Source organism: Pithys albifrons, chromosome 3 (assembly GCF_047495875.1).
Source record: "Pithys albifrons albifrons isolate INPA30051 chromosome 3, PitAlb_v1, whole genome shotgun sequence".
NCBI classification, from domain to species: Eukaryota; Metazoa; Chordata; class Aves; order Passeriformes; family Thamnophilidae; genus Pithys; species Pithys albifrons.
The window spans coordinates 20,088,268-20,104,020 of NC_092460.1; the positions used below are offsets into that span (position 1 = coordinate 20,088,268).

The 15,753-nt window shown below is 46.0% G+C and overlaps 1 long non-coding RNA gene across 1 annotated transcript; it reads right to left on the bottom strand.

Moving 5' to 3' along the window:
- Positions 1–843: 843 nt before the first annotated feature.
- Positions 844–3,167, bottom strand: LOC139669930 (uncharacterized). The gene is made up of 2 exons (XR_011697344.1): positions 2,907–3,167; positions 844–2,595 (listed from the first exon to the last, which is right to left on the bottom strand). It is a non-coding gene; the product is annotated as an uncharacterized lncRNA (long non-coding RNA).
- Between the last annotated feature and the right edge of the window lie 12,586 nt (positions 3,168–15,753).

The following is a 15,753-nucleotide window of genomic DNA, read 5'->3' on the forward strand; positions in this document are numbered from 1 at the left end:
CACTGTTGGACGAAAATGCCGTTCAAGCAGTGCCACTCCAGGGCTCCAGCCCTGGCCAAGGGAAATCTCTGCTCCTGCCCCTGGCAGCAGGCCAGGGAAGGTGATTCCCCAGCAGAGGTGCCCGAGACTGGGAAAAGCCAACATCACTCCAGTCTCTGAACAGGGCAGCAAGAAGGAGCTAGGAAATGCCAGGCCCATCGGTGTCACCTCCTTCCCTAGGAAGATGACATCATCCTGAATGTCATCTCTAAGCTGGTGGAATAAAAGGAAAAATCATGCTTGACAGTCTCATAGCCTTCTATGCTGGAGTGAATGGATGGGTAGATGAGGAGACAGCAGTGGCTTTTGTTGGGACTGATGGGGTTAACAGCGGGTCTGATGAACCCCTCACTCCTATGGTAATCAATCTTGATTGAGCATTTTAAAGTGTACCCTTGGAACAGAGAAAAGCATGCAGGCAAAATAACAGTAAGTCAGTCAGAGAACGTATCAACAGCAGAACAGGATGGAAACGGCACAGGGGAAAGGGCAGGGACACCCTGTACCTTCCTGATGCCAGGGCAGACGGAGCTCATCAGTTTTCCTTTTCCCTGTCAGAGAGCCATGCTTCCCCAGGCCCTGGGAAATGCTCCTGTGCTGCCAAGGGCACTCACAGACGCTGCTTCGGCCTAAGGGACAGCACAACCAGCTGGGAATGTGGCAGCTGTGCTGCTCTGGACATAGGTAAGAGTCAAAACACTCGGGTACCCCTGGGCTAGGGCCAGGCTGGGCCTGGCAGCAGGTGCCCAGGAGGACTTGGAGACACTTGGCAGCAGAGGCCTAGGTAGACATAATACATATATATATGTATATATATAAAACCCTTTATTGAATACCATGCATATATATGTATATATGTATATGTATGTATGTATATGTGTACATATGTGTATTTATGTCTACATGTGTATATATGTATGTGAATATGAGTATATATGTGTATATGACTATATGTATGTGTGTGTATATATGTATATGTGTGCAAAATTGTACATGCATGTATGTGTGTGTGTATATGTATAGTATGTATATATGTTTATAGGTCTATGTATATATATGTGTGTGTGTTTGTGTATGTGTATATATTTACATTTATGTGTATATATATATGCATATATATTTATATATGTGTACTTATGTATCTGTGCATATGTATTTACATCTATGTGTGTATCTGTGTATATATGTGTATGTATGTGTACATGTATATATGTATATGCGTATATATGTACATATATATGTATATGTGTGTAAATATGTATATGTGTATCTATGGATTACGCATATGTATATGTGTATATGTAGATATGTATATAGGTGTGTATATATATGTCTATCTGTATACGTGTATATGTTTATATTTATGTATATATATGTACATATGTGTACGTATGTATAGATGTATATTTATGTATATTTATGTCTGTGTGTTTATCTGTATATGTGTATATGTGTATATATGTATATGTGTATCTACGTATATGTATTTACACCTATGGGTATGACTATATGTATGTATACCATGTATATATGTACATGTATGTGAATTTATATGGTGAAGTATGTGTATATATGTATAAGTATGTATACATGTGTATGTGACTATATGTATATGTATGTACATTTCTGTATATGTATACATGTATGCGTATCTATGTAGGGGTATTTATGTGTGTATGCATATGTGTATATGCATAGATATGTGTATAGGTGAATGTACACGTGTATTTGTATATGTGTATATGTTTTTATTTATATGTATAGGTATATATCTGTATATGTATGTATATTTATGTCTGTGTATATATGTACATGTATGTACGTTTGTGTATGTGTAAGTAGTGTATTTATGTATATAAATGTCTGTGTGTATATGCATATGTATATGTGTACATATGTATACATTCTAGACATACATACATGCGACTGTATGTATACATATGTGTGTACATATGAATGTATATGTATGTATATTTATGTCTATGTGTGTATATATGTATCGATAGGTATATATGTGTATGCATATGTGTATACGTATAGGTATGTATATAGGTCTATGTATATATGTGTGTATTTTTAAATGTGCATATATGTATATATGTATGCACATATGTATATGTGTGTATATATATGTCTATGTGTGTATATATGTATGTACATGTATATATGTGTGTGTATATATGTATGATATGTATATATGTGTGTGTATATGTGTATATGTATAGATACATATATAGGAGAATGCACATGTGTCTATTTCTATATGTTTAGATTTATGTATACAGACATGCATATATAAGTATATATGTATGTCTATTTATGCCTAAGTATGTGTATATATGTATAATATGTATACATATGTATTTATGTTTATACATATATATGTCTGTGTCTATATGTCTATGTATATCTACATGTATTTGTATACATCTGTATACATGTATATAGGTGTATGTGTATATGTCTGTGTATAGAGATGTATGTATATATGTATATGTACATTATATATGCCTTTTCATTAACTTCTGGGAAACTTTCAAGCTTCTTCTGGCATTCCTGAAAATATATAAAATATAACATAAAACTATGAATAAAATAATAATGATTAATACAAGTTTCTAAATTCACCTGTATCTTTACATACACTTAAGTAACTGGTCCTGTACATTACAGAGATTCACTAATTTACCTGACGGGACATCATAACATGGTGTTATGCACACTTTTATACTACAGAAGTTTAGTTCCTCGGCAATTACAAAATTGCCAGCCTTTCTAGAGGTCCTGAACTAATTCTTCATGCAAATAAGCAGCCGTGTTCCCTCCTCATGCCCACAGTTACCAAAGAAGAGATGTTAAATACTCACCTCAATCAATAATCTTCGTCTATCTTCCCAACCATCTTGTTCTTCACTGAGATCCACTGATCTACAAAATAACTTTGGGCCCTCTGCCCAAAAAAGAACAAATTGATTTCCTTAAACACTTCTGAAAATGCTGCTGTTTGTAAAACTCATGAGCAAGACAGCAATCAAGTCAGAAGGTCTATTCTTCATATTCTTCCTATCATTCATAATCTCTTATCCCCCACAACATGATTGGCTCCAACAGAAATGCTCTGAATTACTGCCCTGTGTACTAAGAAAAACAAAAGGCAGCAGCAGTTAATATGCCAAGATAGGAACTGCAGTGAAATTGCACCTGTTTCATTAAGAGCACAGCACCATTACCCCACATCTCCCAAGAAAATTCATGCCTGCTGAGGACTGAGGTCTCACTTTCAACAGGGCCTGTAAATCAGACAGGCTGGAAGATTTCAGTGCACTAATTGTATGAACACAGCAAGACAGTTCATGACCGTTACCTCATATGTCTCAAGAAAAAAACATTATTTAAGACTGTCTTGATAAGTTACTGCATAAGATACCACAAGCAATTCTTGTTGTGGTCTGTGGAACCGTTCGAGGCTGTGAATGTTTGCTCCTGTTTTGTTTGTTTTTAAATACAAAATTCACTATATTCAGAAGAAAAAAAATCCACATTAATTAGAATCAAGAACGATGTGGACATAAGTGGCTAATAAGAATATTCAACACTATGAATAGTAACACCAGAAGGAGAGGAAAAAATTAATGATGATATATATGCCTGAAAGGCATTTGTGATTTTTTTTTGGTAAGCTCTAAAAGGCCAGGTACATATTAGGCAATTCTCTGAAAAAAAATGGAAGCAAGACAGATGGTCAGCGTTTTTGTTACCAGCAGTTTGTCATGGGATTCTACCTCAATTTAGACCACAAATACGAATGAAAACTTGCAATTTATTTTTTTCCTTAAACCTCTCACCTGTGTTACAGAACAAATAACTAGACAGGACTTCTTCCCTGACTTTCAGTAAGACTTTTGAAAGAAACCAAAAAAGAAGTGACAGTGAGTAAGTTCTGTTGTACCTCTCAGTCGTTCATCGTCTTTGGAGAAGAAGAAAAATCTTGTACTTTCTCTTTGTGGCAAGCAAAGAAACCTGGACAAACACAAGGAAACTTTAACATCAAGAAAGTTACTGTCAAATTCCATTAATGCAAGTTAAAGCTGTAGTGCTTCAGAGAAACAGAATGCATGGAAGAACATTCCTTCACAGTAACCAAATATGGTCTCCTATAAAAAAGACCCTTTTATAAAAGAAAATTTACTATGTCTCTGACTTTTGGCCAAACCAAACCTGGTTTGGGTTGAACCAAAATTACCCACTTAATTTCTCCAGTGTTCAACCACAAACTCAGCTTTCATATTTTTTTACTCAAGGTCAAAGCAAATGGGCTGTTGGGATGTTTCACTGTTACACTCTGTGCAGCAAGGAATGGTTTTCCAGGATAACTTCCATTGCTCAGAGATGTGGAATGAAGACAGCAGTTTCCCAGGACCTGAGTGCTGCTATTAATATTCTCACAGCAGCAAATTACTACAACCAAATAGAAAACAAATACAACTTGCATTTCTTGATCCTTTTCAATTTCTGATGCCTCTGGTTCATCACCATCCTCAGAACTGCTGTCCTGGAAACGTGGATCTTCTTGCCATGTGACTTTTCCAGGTTTTATTGTTTCAAGGATGTAGGGCTCTGCAAGATTATCACAATTGAAATAAAAAATCAGATTATTCCTCTACTTGCCAGCAAAAAACCCTACTTCCCAGTGAAGAACTTACATTGGAAAAGCAGATTTAAGAAGGATGGAAACCTCCCCTCTTGGGCTTTCTGAACTACATCTTGGCTCAGGTATTTTTCACTTTGTTCTGGGGGTCTCTTTCATATCCTGAAACCTTTATTTACTGCATTCAGAACAGTGAATCCTTTCTGAAGTCAGTAAAAATGTGGGGGGCTTGTTTTTTTCTGGTTTCTTTTGTTTGTTTTAAATCTTTCATTTAACTTCACATGGTTGGTTTTGTTTCCTACCTTACTGACTGACTTAATTCAGTATGTTTTAATCTTGAGTGTGTAACACTTATATCCCCTATAGTCATGGGTCATTCAGTTTCAATTTTCTAAAGGTACAATAAGAAAATTAAGTAAATAATAAAGCAATCTTGAATGTTCTTGGTGTCAACTCCGGATTTGCTTTTGCTCATAATACTCCCATTATCACTCCTTTGATTTCAAATCTTATTGGGTTGTGTGAAACTTTGACTTGGCATATCACCTTTTTCCCTGTCTGAGAAATGTAGGGGATGACAACAACGTCCATCACTGTTTAAAAAAAACAAATAAATAATCGTTCTTTCTCAAAACATCCCTTTCAAGATTCCTGGGGCGCAAGCTGAGCTACCACAATCCTGGCAAGTGTAACTGAAGATCATAATGATTCTGCCTCATTACTCACTTTTGCCTCTGAAAATGCCCTGGATTCTGAATTCCTAGGCACTGTATTCCTGCACAGTGCCTGACATGAGCCATTCACTAGAAATTGCACTGTCCTGCTCTTACCTTCTTTTACACCTGACTTCTCTGTGTCTCCAAAGAAGGAAAACTTGAAACCACTCGGCTCCTGAGCTGTGTTACTCCCAGAGACAGGTTCCAAATGGTCAGGTGGGGCAGAGTCCTCTGCATCATCTTTGTCCCAGGGTATTTCCTCACGTTTCTCTGATTGGCTCTTTGAAGATCCAAATAAGTCTTTTAAATCAGCAGCAATATCATAATAGACTTCTTCAGACACTTGAGGCAGTTTCTCACTCTCTTCTTTCTTCTTCTTCTTCCTTTTAACTTTACTGAAATGGGATAGTTGGAAGACAGTAACACAACACAGCTGTTTTTAAAAGAAAGAGCCACTTTGCTCTTGATGTTTTCCTAAACTCAGCCATGCCCATTGATGAGGAGTTCACTTTTAAGGGAGAGAGCAGTGCAGGGGAAACATCTGAGCTTTGATTCTAAAGGCAGGAACAAGCCTCCTTTTTATTACCCACATCATTAAGGGACTTTTCACTTAACATGTGGTAGTTCATAAATGAAGATACTTAGGACAGATTTCTCTTCTGGCAAAAGAAATGTTAAGAGCTAATATGCTTTTTCACAGGATAAGAGCTAATACACTTGTCTCTTGAAAACTTCTCAAATCTTCAAGTCCATGACTTGACCTTTCTCACCTTCAGTGAGGACAGAAAATGGCATGCAGAGAGTAGATGGACTACAAAGAAAAGATGACACTGCATGCTGGTTTTAGTGCTCACAATTCCTATTGTATATTGATTTCTGCAATCACAGGGAGGACTAAAGAGAAAATAGTAGTCTGCGTAGTTTCAAACTCAGTCTGCTGCCATAGGCTTCTCTCTAAGGGGAGAAACATCACAACTATAGTTACCAAGCTGTAATATTACCTCTCCTTTTCTGTAGTACTTGGTTTCCTTTCAAAAACTGTGTGGTCCTGTCTGGTGGGATCGTAACGGAGGACATTAATGTCTCTAAGAAAACAGAAAGGCAAAGAGAAACCATGAGACACTCTAAAGGCTCAAATGAAAGCTACCCCAAACCTTTACAGTAGGATACAAATTCAAATTGGCTTCTTCACCAAAATCTCTCCAAAATGTAATTGACATTTAGAAAGTCCCTGCTAGTCAGTGCCTGGGAATTCCATTAAATACTGACTTCAAATACACACAAGAAAGGAAGTACTTTCCTCAGCCGTCTAGGCAGAAATTTTGGTTAGGAAACACCGGCAAAACTTAAGCCTCCCTAAAACTCCTTCACTGATGGCAGATGATTCATACTTGAATTTCTTGGCACTTGTTGCTGTTTTACTTGGCTTAGGCTGTTCCAGCTTGATGTTCAAGAGGCTTCCCAGTATCTGCAGAGCTTTCTTTTTCTCTGCAGCAAGTTCGCCTTCCTCATCTGCCTTCAAGCTCTTTGTCTCTGCTAAGATAACAAGAAATACATTATATTTTCCCTGCTGAGCCTGTGATATTTGATGCATAGTATCACTACAGTACTAGCAGAGCTCACGTCTATCAACACATCACTTCCTTTATCTAAAAGCTACTCAGAGACTTTGTCCCTTGCACTGTAGAAAATCTTGGGTTAGAACAATTCTGGGCATCTATTTCATGTGAAGGCCAGATCAGGTATTTAACATGTTTCCTGCTGCTGTCATGTAACTGCAACCCCTCTGCCACTGCTGATGCTCTACAGAAGATCACATGAAAGCAATGAAGGGAATAGCAGAGAGAGGCAAAAATTTAAGTTTCAGAAAGAAATTGAATCCTGAAAACTGGGTTAATTTCTTTTTCTTGGGGGTGGATATTCAAACTTTTTCTATTTTCAGCTTTTCTGCCTTCTGCTGCTAAAGAAAAAAAATGACCCTACTTAAGACTGCCAAATCAGCCACAGGCTGCAGGATGGCTACAAAACAAACAGTTTAAATGAATATAATGATCCAAAAGGGGGTTTTTCTAAGTCACCGCTTACCCAGTTTTTCAATGTGGATAAACACATTCTGATATCATGCTGTATTAAAAATAGTCTCAAATGTTGTTTTATTAGGCACATGTGCCTCACTCAGCTGTTCCAAATACTTTTGCAGCATACACCTTTAAGAAAGCACAGCCACCCCTGGTGTTTCCCATGCAGAGCCACAGCAGAGGTGGGTGGTTTTCTTTTAAGGGATCACCAAAGAAGGCAAAGGAGGCCATAAGGTGCTTCAAAAGCTAAAGCTCCATGATATGGCTCCATTACTACCAGTAACCAGGAAGTATGGGCAGCTTTACCTTCCTCCTCACTGTCACTCTCCAGGAATCGGGCGTCCATGCGGAATCTTTCATCGGTGCCAAATCGGGACTGCAGCCTCAGGAGCTAAACAAATGAAACAAGTGCTCTTAAGCACTGGAGGAGGAAATCAGCAACGTTCAATCCCCTTTTTTTCAGACTTAATGAGAACATACCAATAATTTTTAGCTCCTGGGGCCTTTTCCAGGAATTTCTTTGGATACAAAGATAACACCACACATTATTTCCTCCATGGCCACTCTTTCCTCTGTTGAAGGGAATTCTATTGTAAATTGATAAAAACCATACTCAGCAATAATACAAGCCTACCAGTTCTGTTCCTCTGAAGTGGCCCTATAGACTCTCAGAGGAAAACTAAATTCCAGTGATGGGTTCACTCACTTCTTCCCCAGCTTAGCCTTCAAACTGTGGTTAAATTATGAATCGTTCATCGTCCGTGCTGTCTTGCTCGTTCTCGCTGCTCTCAAACAGTTTGCCTGAAGGCTTGGGAGCAGATTTATCCTTTGTTAAACAAAAAGGAAAAACAAAAGGAGGAGGTTATTAACATCTGACAATATAAATCAGTACCAATTTTGTGCGTGTACTTTCCAGTTTACCTTAAAAAGTGGATTTCCTGCACAACCCTGTGCATTTCCAGCACTGATCAATCTACTGCCAATCTTACCTTGTATACACACCTTGTGCAATTCTGGTTTATAATTATAAAATTAAAATTATGATTGTTCAATTTGACCACAGGAAAAATATCCACATAAAAGGTAGGAAGATCGTCTTAAAAATATCAATGGCTAAATAACGATAATGGTCCTAATCTCACTACAATTACAAGGAAAAATCCCAACAAAAGCAAACCCAATGCTTTAAAGTTTTAGCAGAGATGCGATTAAAAAATGTCATAGGTAAGAAGTTCTATTTGAGAAAAAAAAAGTATTAAATTGTACTAAACCATGGCAGTAAAATCATGAGGAGTCTGCTAATGATAGTAAAGACGAAGCCTTACACAGTTCTTTGGAGCTCAACAAAAACAAGATACTGCCTTAGCACTTCATCCAGTCTCAGAAAGAGCAGAATACTTCTGTACTGCTCAAGCCCAATCTCCTCCCCAGCCTTTGCCTAAAAGCAGAGGAATTTCAACACTAATTATACAGAAGTTCTTTCTCTTCTAAGTTAGAATACCTTCTATACCAATCTCAAACTCCTTCCAAATTCTCCAAGCTCTCAAGCTTTCTCAGATGAATGGTTAAGTTCTTTCAAACCTGTCTGATGTTAATTCAAAACTTACCTACATTTCTCTGGCACTTCACTAGGAAATCTAATCTTCAGAACAAAAGGCATGGTCACACAGGGCTTTTGCCTAATAACACTTACTTCTCCAGGCATATTTCCCAAACTTGCGTCTTTTTTCAACGTCTCATTTTCCGTGTCTGAATCGAATAGGATGTGTTTGTGCTTCCCTGCTGGCTGGCTGTCCTAGGAAAGGGGGAAATGTCAGGTCAAACACAGCAAGTACTTGCTGCAGTCATACAGAAGTATCTAAAAGGTGTTTCCATGACCTCTGCTATTCCTCCTGCAACTCCAGAGGCATTCCAGGGACGAGGTATGCAGGATTTTATATATACTCAAAACTGGCAATGTATCAGAAAATCCAGACTATGATTTTTAGGAATCTTAATTCACATACATTAATTACCCTTTTCCTTGTACTCTGGACTATTCAGATAAAAGTTGTGAGTGTAATTACCAGATTCGAAAGTGCTCCTTGAATGAGTTTCTTCTGGAGTTCTCTCTCCCTGTGTCTCTCCTCCAGAGCCGCCAGCCTCCTCTGGTCTGGTTGTCCTGTTCCTGTTTGTCTCTTGTAGGTTCCTTTGAAGCAGCAGCATGAAGACAAAGCTCCTTATCTTCCAGAAGGCCTGTCTTCCTGTTCTCACATGTATTAGCTTCACATTCTGCCTTTATTGCTTACATTCATCTTCATCTTTTAGGAAAGCAGTTTTGGGGTCTTCAGTTTTGGGCCACCCAGTTGAGAACAAGTAGGGTATTGCTTGGGGGGAGAAAGGCCAGGAGTCCTGTCCAATCGTTCTCTTGCTGATAAAGGAGATTGGCCAAAGACAATGTGCTCGTAAAGACAGTGAGGCAGGGACTGTGTGTTGGAAAGCTGGAGGGAGCCCACGGAGCAATTCAGCATGAAGAACATGTGGCCACAGTGCCCATCTCAAGTTTTTTCCTGCAGATATCTGGGTAAGCATCTGATCGTTTACACAGCAGGCATGCTGGAAGGGCGAGAGTCAATGGCACCAGGAATGGCACCTCTGCGGGGCTGTGGGATTGACCCCAAGGGCTGCTCTGTGACTGCCTGGATGAAGGACAGGGCTGGAGGCCTTGGAGAGGATGGGCCATTGTGGGCACAGGTGTCCCAGCAGGTGCCTCCTGCCCCAGCTGGGCCCGGCTTGCTGAGGAAAGGAGGGCCCCAGCCCCGGGATGGCTGGATGGCTCCTGCCTCCCCTGCCACCACTTCCAGCCCTGCACTGGCCATCCTGACAGCCCCTCTGCCCGGCTGTGGGAGGGGAACTTTGGTCTCATCTGGGTCACTCACTCCGGGGGCTTCCTCCTTGCCCTCTAACATGGTGCCTGCCAGTGGTGAGTCCCTGTCTCACCGTCCCACTGGTGAGCACAACTCCTGTCACTTTGTGTTCTCACGTCTTCTGTCAGGGCAACGTCTTGACTGGCTGCGTGGATTTCGGGAACCAGGGCAACGTCTTGACTGGCTGCGTGGATTTCGGGAACGACCCTGCTGGCGGGAGTGGTTTCGCCTGCGGGATGTTCCCAACGTGTTCTCCCTTCGGTTTCGCCTCCCAGCACTCGGTGCAGGTGGGCAGCTTCTGGTGTGGGGCCTTCTGGATAGGCTGGATGAATCTGAGTTTTGACGTTGGAGGGAGCGGTTTTGCCTGCGGGATCCCCCTGACGATTCCTGGCGGGACCTGCAGCTCCGAGTACTTGGTCGTCTTACACAGCTTCTGTCATGACGACTTCTTGACCGGCTGGATGGATCCGCGGTCTGATGTCGCAGGCGGGGACGTTTTCCCCTGCGGGATGTCTCTGTCACTTCCTCACTGGAGCCGCGACTCCCAGCACTTGGTGATCTCGCACGCCTTCTGTCACGTCGACTTCTGGACCTGCGAGATCGATCTGGGGTCTGCCGTTGCTGGCGGGGACGTTTTCCCCTGCGGGATGTCTCTGTCACTTCCTCACTGGAGCCGCGACTCCCAGCACTTGGTGATCTCGCACGCTTTCTGTCACGTCGACTTCTGGACCTGCGAGATCGATCTGGGGTCTGCCGTTGCTGGCGGGGACGTTTTCCCCTGCGGGATGTCTCTGTCACTTCCTCACTGGAGCCGCGACTCCCAGCACTTGGTGATCTCGCACGCCTTCTGTCACGTCGACTTCTGGACCTGCGAGATCGATCTGGGGTCTGCCGTTGCTGGCCGGGACGTTTTCCCCTGCGGGATGTCTCTGTCACTTCCTCACTGGAGCCGCGACTCCCAGCACTTGGTGATCTCGCACGCCTTCTGTCACGTCGACTTCTGGACCTGCGAGATCGATCTGGGGTCTGCCGTTGCTGGCGGGGACGTTTTCCCCTGCGGGATGTCTCTGTCACTTCCTCACTGGAGCCGCGACTCCCAGCACTTGGTGATCTCGCACGCTTTCTGTCACGTCGACTTCTGGACCTGCGAGATCGATCTGGGGTCTGCCGTTGCTGGCGGGGACGTTTTCCCCTGCGGGATGTCTCTGTCACTTCCTCACTGGAGCCGCGACTCCCAGCACTTGGTGATCTCGCACGCTTTCTGTCACGTCGACTTCTGGACCTGCGAGATCGATCTGGGGTCTGCCGTTGCTGGCGGGGACGTTTTCCCCTGCGGGATGTCTCTGTCACTTCCTCACTGGAGCCGCGACTCCCAGCACTTGGTGATCTCGCACGCCTTCTGTCACGTCGACTTCTGGACCTGCGAGATCGATCTGGGGTCTGCCGTTGCTGGCGGGGACGTTTTCCCCTGCGGGATGTCTCTGTCACTTCCTCACTGGAGCCGCGACTCCCAGCACTTGGTGATCTCGCACGCCTTCTTTCACGTCGACTTCTGGACCTGCGAGATCGATCTGGGGTCTGCCGTTGCTGGCGGGGACGTTTTCCCCTGCGGGATGTCTCTGTCACTTCCTCACTGGAGCCGCGACTCCCAGCACTTGGTGATCTCGCACGCCTTCTTTCACGTCGACTTCTGGACCTGCGAGATCGATCTGGGGTCTGCCGTTGCTGGCGGGGACGTTTTCCCCTGCGGGATGTCTCTGTCACTTCCTCACTGGAGCCGCGACTCCCAGCACTTGGTGATCTCGCACGCCTTCTTTCACGTCGACTTCTGGACCTGCGAGATCGATCTGGGGTCTGCCGTTGCTGGCCGGGACGTTTTCCCCTGCGGGATGTCTCTGTCACTTCCTCACTGGAGCCGCGACTCCCAGCACTTGGTGATCTCGCACGCCTTCTGTCACGTCGACTTCTGGACCTGCGAGATCGATCTGGGGTCTGCCGTTGCAGGCGGGAGCGGTTTTGCCTACGGGATGTCCCTGATGCTTCCTGATTGGAGCTGCAGCTCCCGGCACTTGGTGGTCTCACGCGGCTTCTGTCACAACAACTTGAGGAACTGCCAGATGGATCCGGGGTCTGCCATTGCAGGTGGGGACGTTTTCCCCTGTGGGATGCCTCTGTTTCTTCCTGACTGGAGCTGCTACTCCCAGAACTTAGTGGTCTCACACATCTTCTGTCACAACGACCTCTGGACCCACCAGGTCGATCTGGCGTCTGCCGTTGGAGGCGGGAGCGGTTTTGCCTGCGCGATGTCCCTGTTTCTTCCTGGCTACGGGTGCGACTCGCAATACCTGATGGTCTCACGCGGCTCCTGTCATGGGGACTTGTGGACCCGATAGGTGGATCTGGGGTCTGACGTTGCAGGCGGGAGCAGTTTTGCCTGCAGGATGTCCCCGATTGTCTCTGCCTGGCCTGGCGCTGCCCAGCACTTGGTGTTGGCACATGGGTTCTGTCACGCAGAGTTCTGCGCTGGCCCTGTGGATCTGGGGCCTGACCTTGCTGGCAGGAGCCATTTTGTGTGAGGTCAGGCCCAGGACTGGTGGAGGAGCTGCTGTCCTGTGTGCCCAGGTCAGGGATGTCCAGCTCTGACTCATTCCCGGGGGCTGTAAGGGGAAGCGGGAAGGTCAAGGGCTCCCCAGGCCCAAGGCAGGCTGGGCCAGAGCAGTGCCCCCAGCCCTCCTGGAGCAGAAAGGCTCTGCCAAGCCATCCTGGCCACCTGATGCCAGGCCCTGCATGGCCCCAGCCCAGGGGCACCTGTGTGCTTTGTCTCTTACCTGTGTCCAGAGGAGCACAACTGCCACATTCCCAGCTGGTTGCGCTGTCTGTCAGGCTGGAGCAGCGTTTGTGGGTACCCTCGGCAGCACAGGAGCTGCACAGGAGCATTTCCCAGGGCCTGGGGAAGCAAAAAGGTTGATGGCCGTGAGGACAAAGTGTCAAAAGCATGGGATATCTGGCCAAGCTCTCCTTCAGGCTCCTTCTGCTTTCAGCCCTTGCCAAGGCACAGATCCTCTGCAGAGCCCCCCACGGCCCCCCTCTGGCAACTTACCCCTCTTCCTCTGCCTCCTCTCTGCCTCCTGGATAAAGACACTCTCTGGCATTGCACTGGTGGTGCCTCACTCCCAGGTCCCTGAATGCATCGCCTTCCTCCCATAATGGCTTTCTGACAGGGAAAAGGAAAACTGATGAGCTCTGCCTGCCCTGGCATCTGGCAGGTGAGTCCCTGCCCTTTCCACTGTGCCATTTCCAACTCCTGTGAGAAGCTGAACGTGGCCCTCCCAAAGCAGTGCAGGGCCAATACTTGCAGCCTCCTGTGTTGTGAGCCAGGCAGAAGGACACCAACCTGAACGGGATTCGGATCCCCACATTGAACATATCCATGAGAAATTCCCGATGGCCTCTGCAGAGGGGGCACTGGAAGGCTAAAATACCTGCAGACAGAGCCTGTCCCTGCAGGAGAAACAAGCAGCGCTGAGTGAGGCCCTGGTGCTGCTGAGCCCCTGCTGTTTCCCTGGGTGTGAGGAAACTACTCCTACTTGGATGCAGTCCCTGTGGAACCAGATGCTTTTGCACTCTGGGCACACCATGGTCTTGAAAGTCTTTCTGTCCTCCACAGGCTCCATGCAGGTGACGCATTGGGTGCCTGGCTCGGGAGTCGCCTCCACTGCCTGCTGTGGTCTGTGCGCAGGGCAGTAGGAGCTGGGGACACAAGAGATGGGTGGGGTGAGAAGTGCTGGGCTCCTCCCTGGTGGTGGAGAGGAGGGGGAAGGAGGTACCTGTACGGTGCAATGTACTGGGTGACACAGCCAGCCTCCTTGGCACAGGGCAGGTGGAAGCTCAGGTCACACTCCATTTCACAGCAGGTGATGGTGGCCCCGCTCTGGCCACAGATGAAGCAGCGCTGGAAAGAGCACAACAGCCCCATCAGCAGCAGCCCTGGGGTCTCCTCCTGGTCCCAGAGCTGTTGGCAAGGGCTGGTCTTCCTTTCTTGGAGTCTGGGCTAAGCTCCAGCAAACCTCGCCTGGTACAAATCTCCCCGCTCATGTCAGGCTCTCACCTTCTGTGCCAGCCGGTGGACAGCCAGTAGGATATCCTTTGGGAGAAAGCCCAGGAATCCTACCCGCTTATTCCCTTGCTGATGAAGGAGAGTGGCAAAAAACTGCAGGAAAGACGATGCGCTCGTAAGGACAGAGTGGCAGGGACTGTGTGTTGGAAAGCTGGAGGGAACCCAGAGAGCAACTCACCAGGCAGAACATGTGGGCACAGAGCCCACATCTCTCAAGTTTTTCCCCACAGATGTCCGGGTCAGCCTCTGATCGTTTACACAGCAGGCATGCTGAAAGGGAGAGAGTCAATGGCACCAGGAATGGCACCTCTGCGGGGCTGGGGACAGCATCCCTGTGGGATTGACCCCAAGGGCTGCTCTGTGACTGCTCTGTGACTGCCTGGATGAAGGACAGGGCTGGAGGCCTTGGAGAGGATGGGCCATTGCGGGCACAGGTGTCCCAGCAGGTGCCTCCTGCCCCAGCTGGGCCCGGCTTGCTGAGCAAAGGAGGGCCCCAGCCCCGAGATGGCTGGATGGCTCCTGCCTCCCCTGCCACCACTTCCAGCCCTGCACTGGCCATCCTTGACAGCCCCTCTGCCCGGCTGTGGGAGGGGCACTTTGGTCTCACCTGGGTCACTCACTCCGGGGGCTTCCTCTGTCCTGTCTGACATGGTGCGTCTCAGCGGTCAGACCCTGACACTGGAACACTGAGGTCTGCTCCAGACTCTTCTCCGCTGGCTCTGAAATAGGAGAGAGGCTTCTGCCCCTCTCCCCCTTCTCTTGTCCAGTCAAGGAACACCACAGTCACCTTGAGATGCTCCTTTGCTGATTGTGAGAAGTGCGAGGTGGACGACGTTGCAGCACAGGCTGAGAGCCTGAAACTGTGAGGCTCTCCCTGGGCAGCTCTATCCTCCTCTTCCTTCTCCTCGCGTTGTCAGGTAACACTGACACAGGGCCTGAGCCCAGGGTTCCCTTTTGTACCCTTGGCCCCATAGGTCACAGTGGCCACTGTGACATCAGCAGCGTGCACCTGGAATATGGGCGGGATTGGCCTCAGCCCCCACCACCCACTGTGACACCTCCCCTCGGCAGCCGAGGTTCCGAGGCAGGTCTTATGTCAACAATAATAGAAAGCATAATTTGCCCCCACCTTAAATTCAAAGCTGTGAGGACAGTTATTAATACTATGTTTAAACAGGCGGGCAGTTAAATTCCACCCTAACATCCAATCCCATCAGATCTCGGAAGCTCAGCAGGGTCAGTCCTGGTT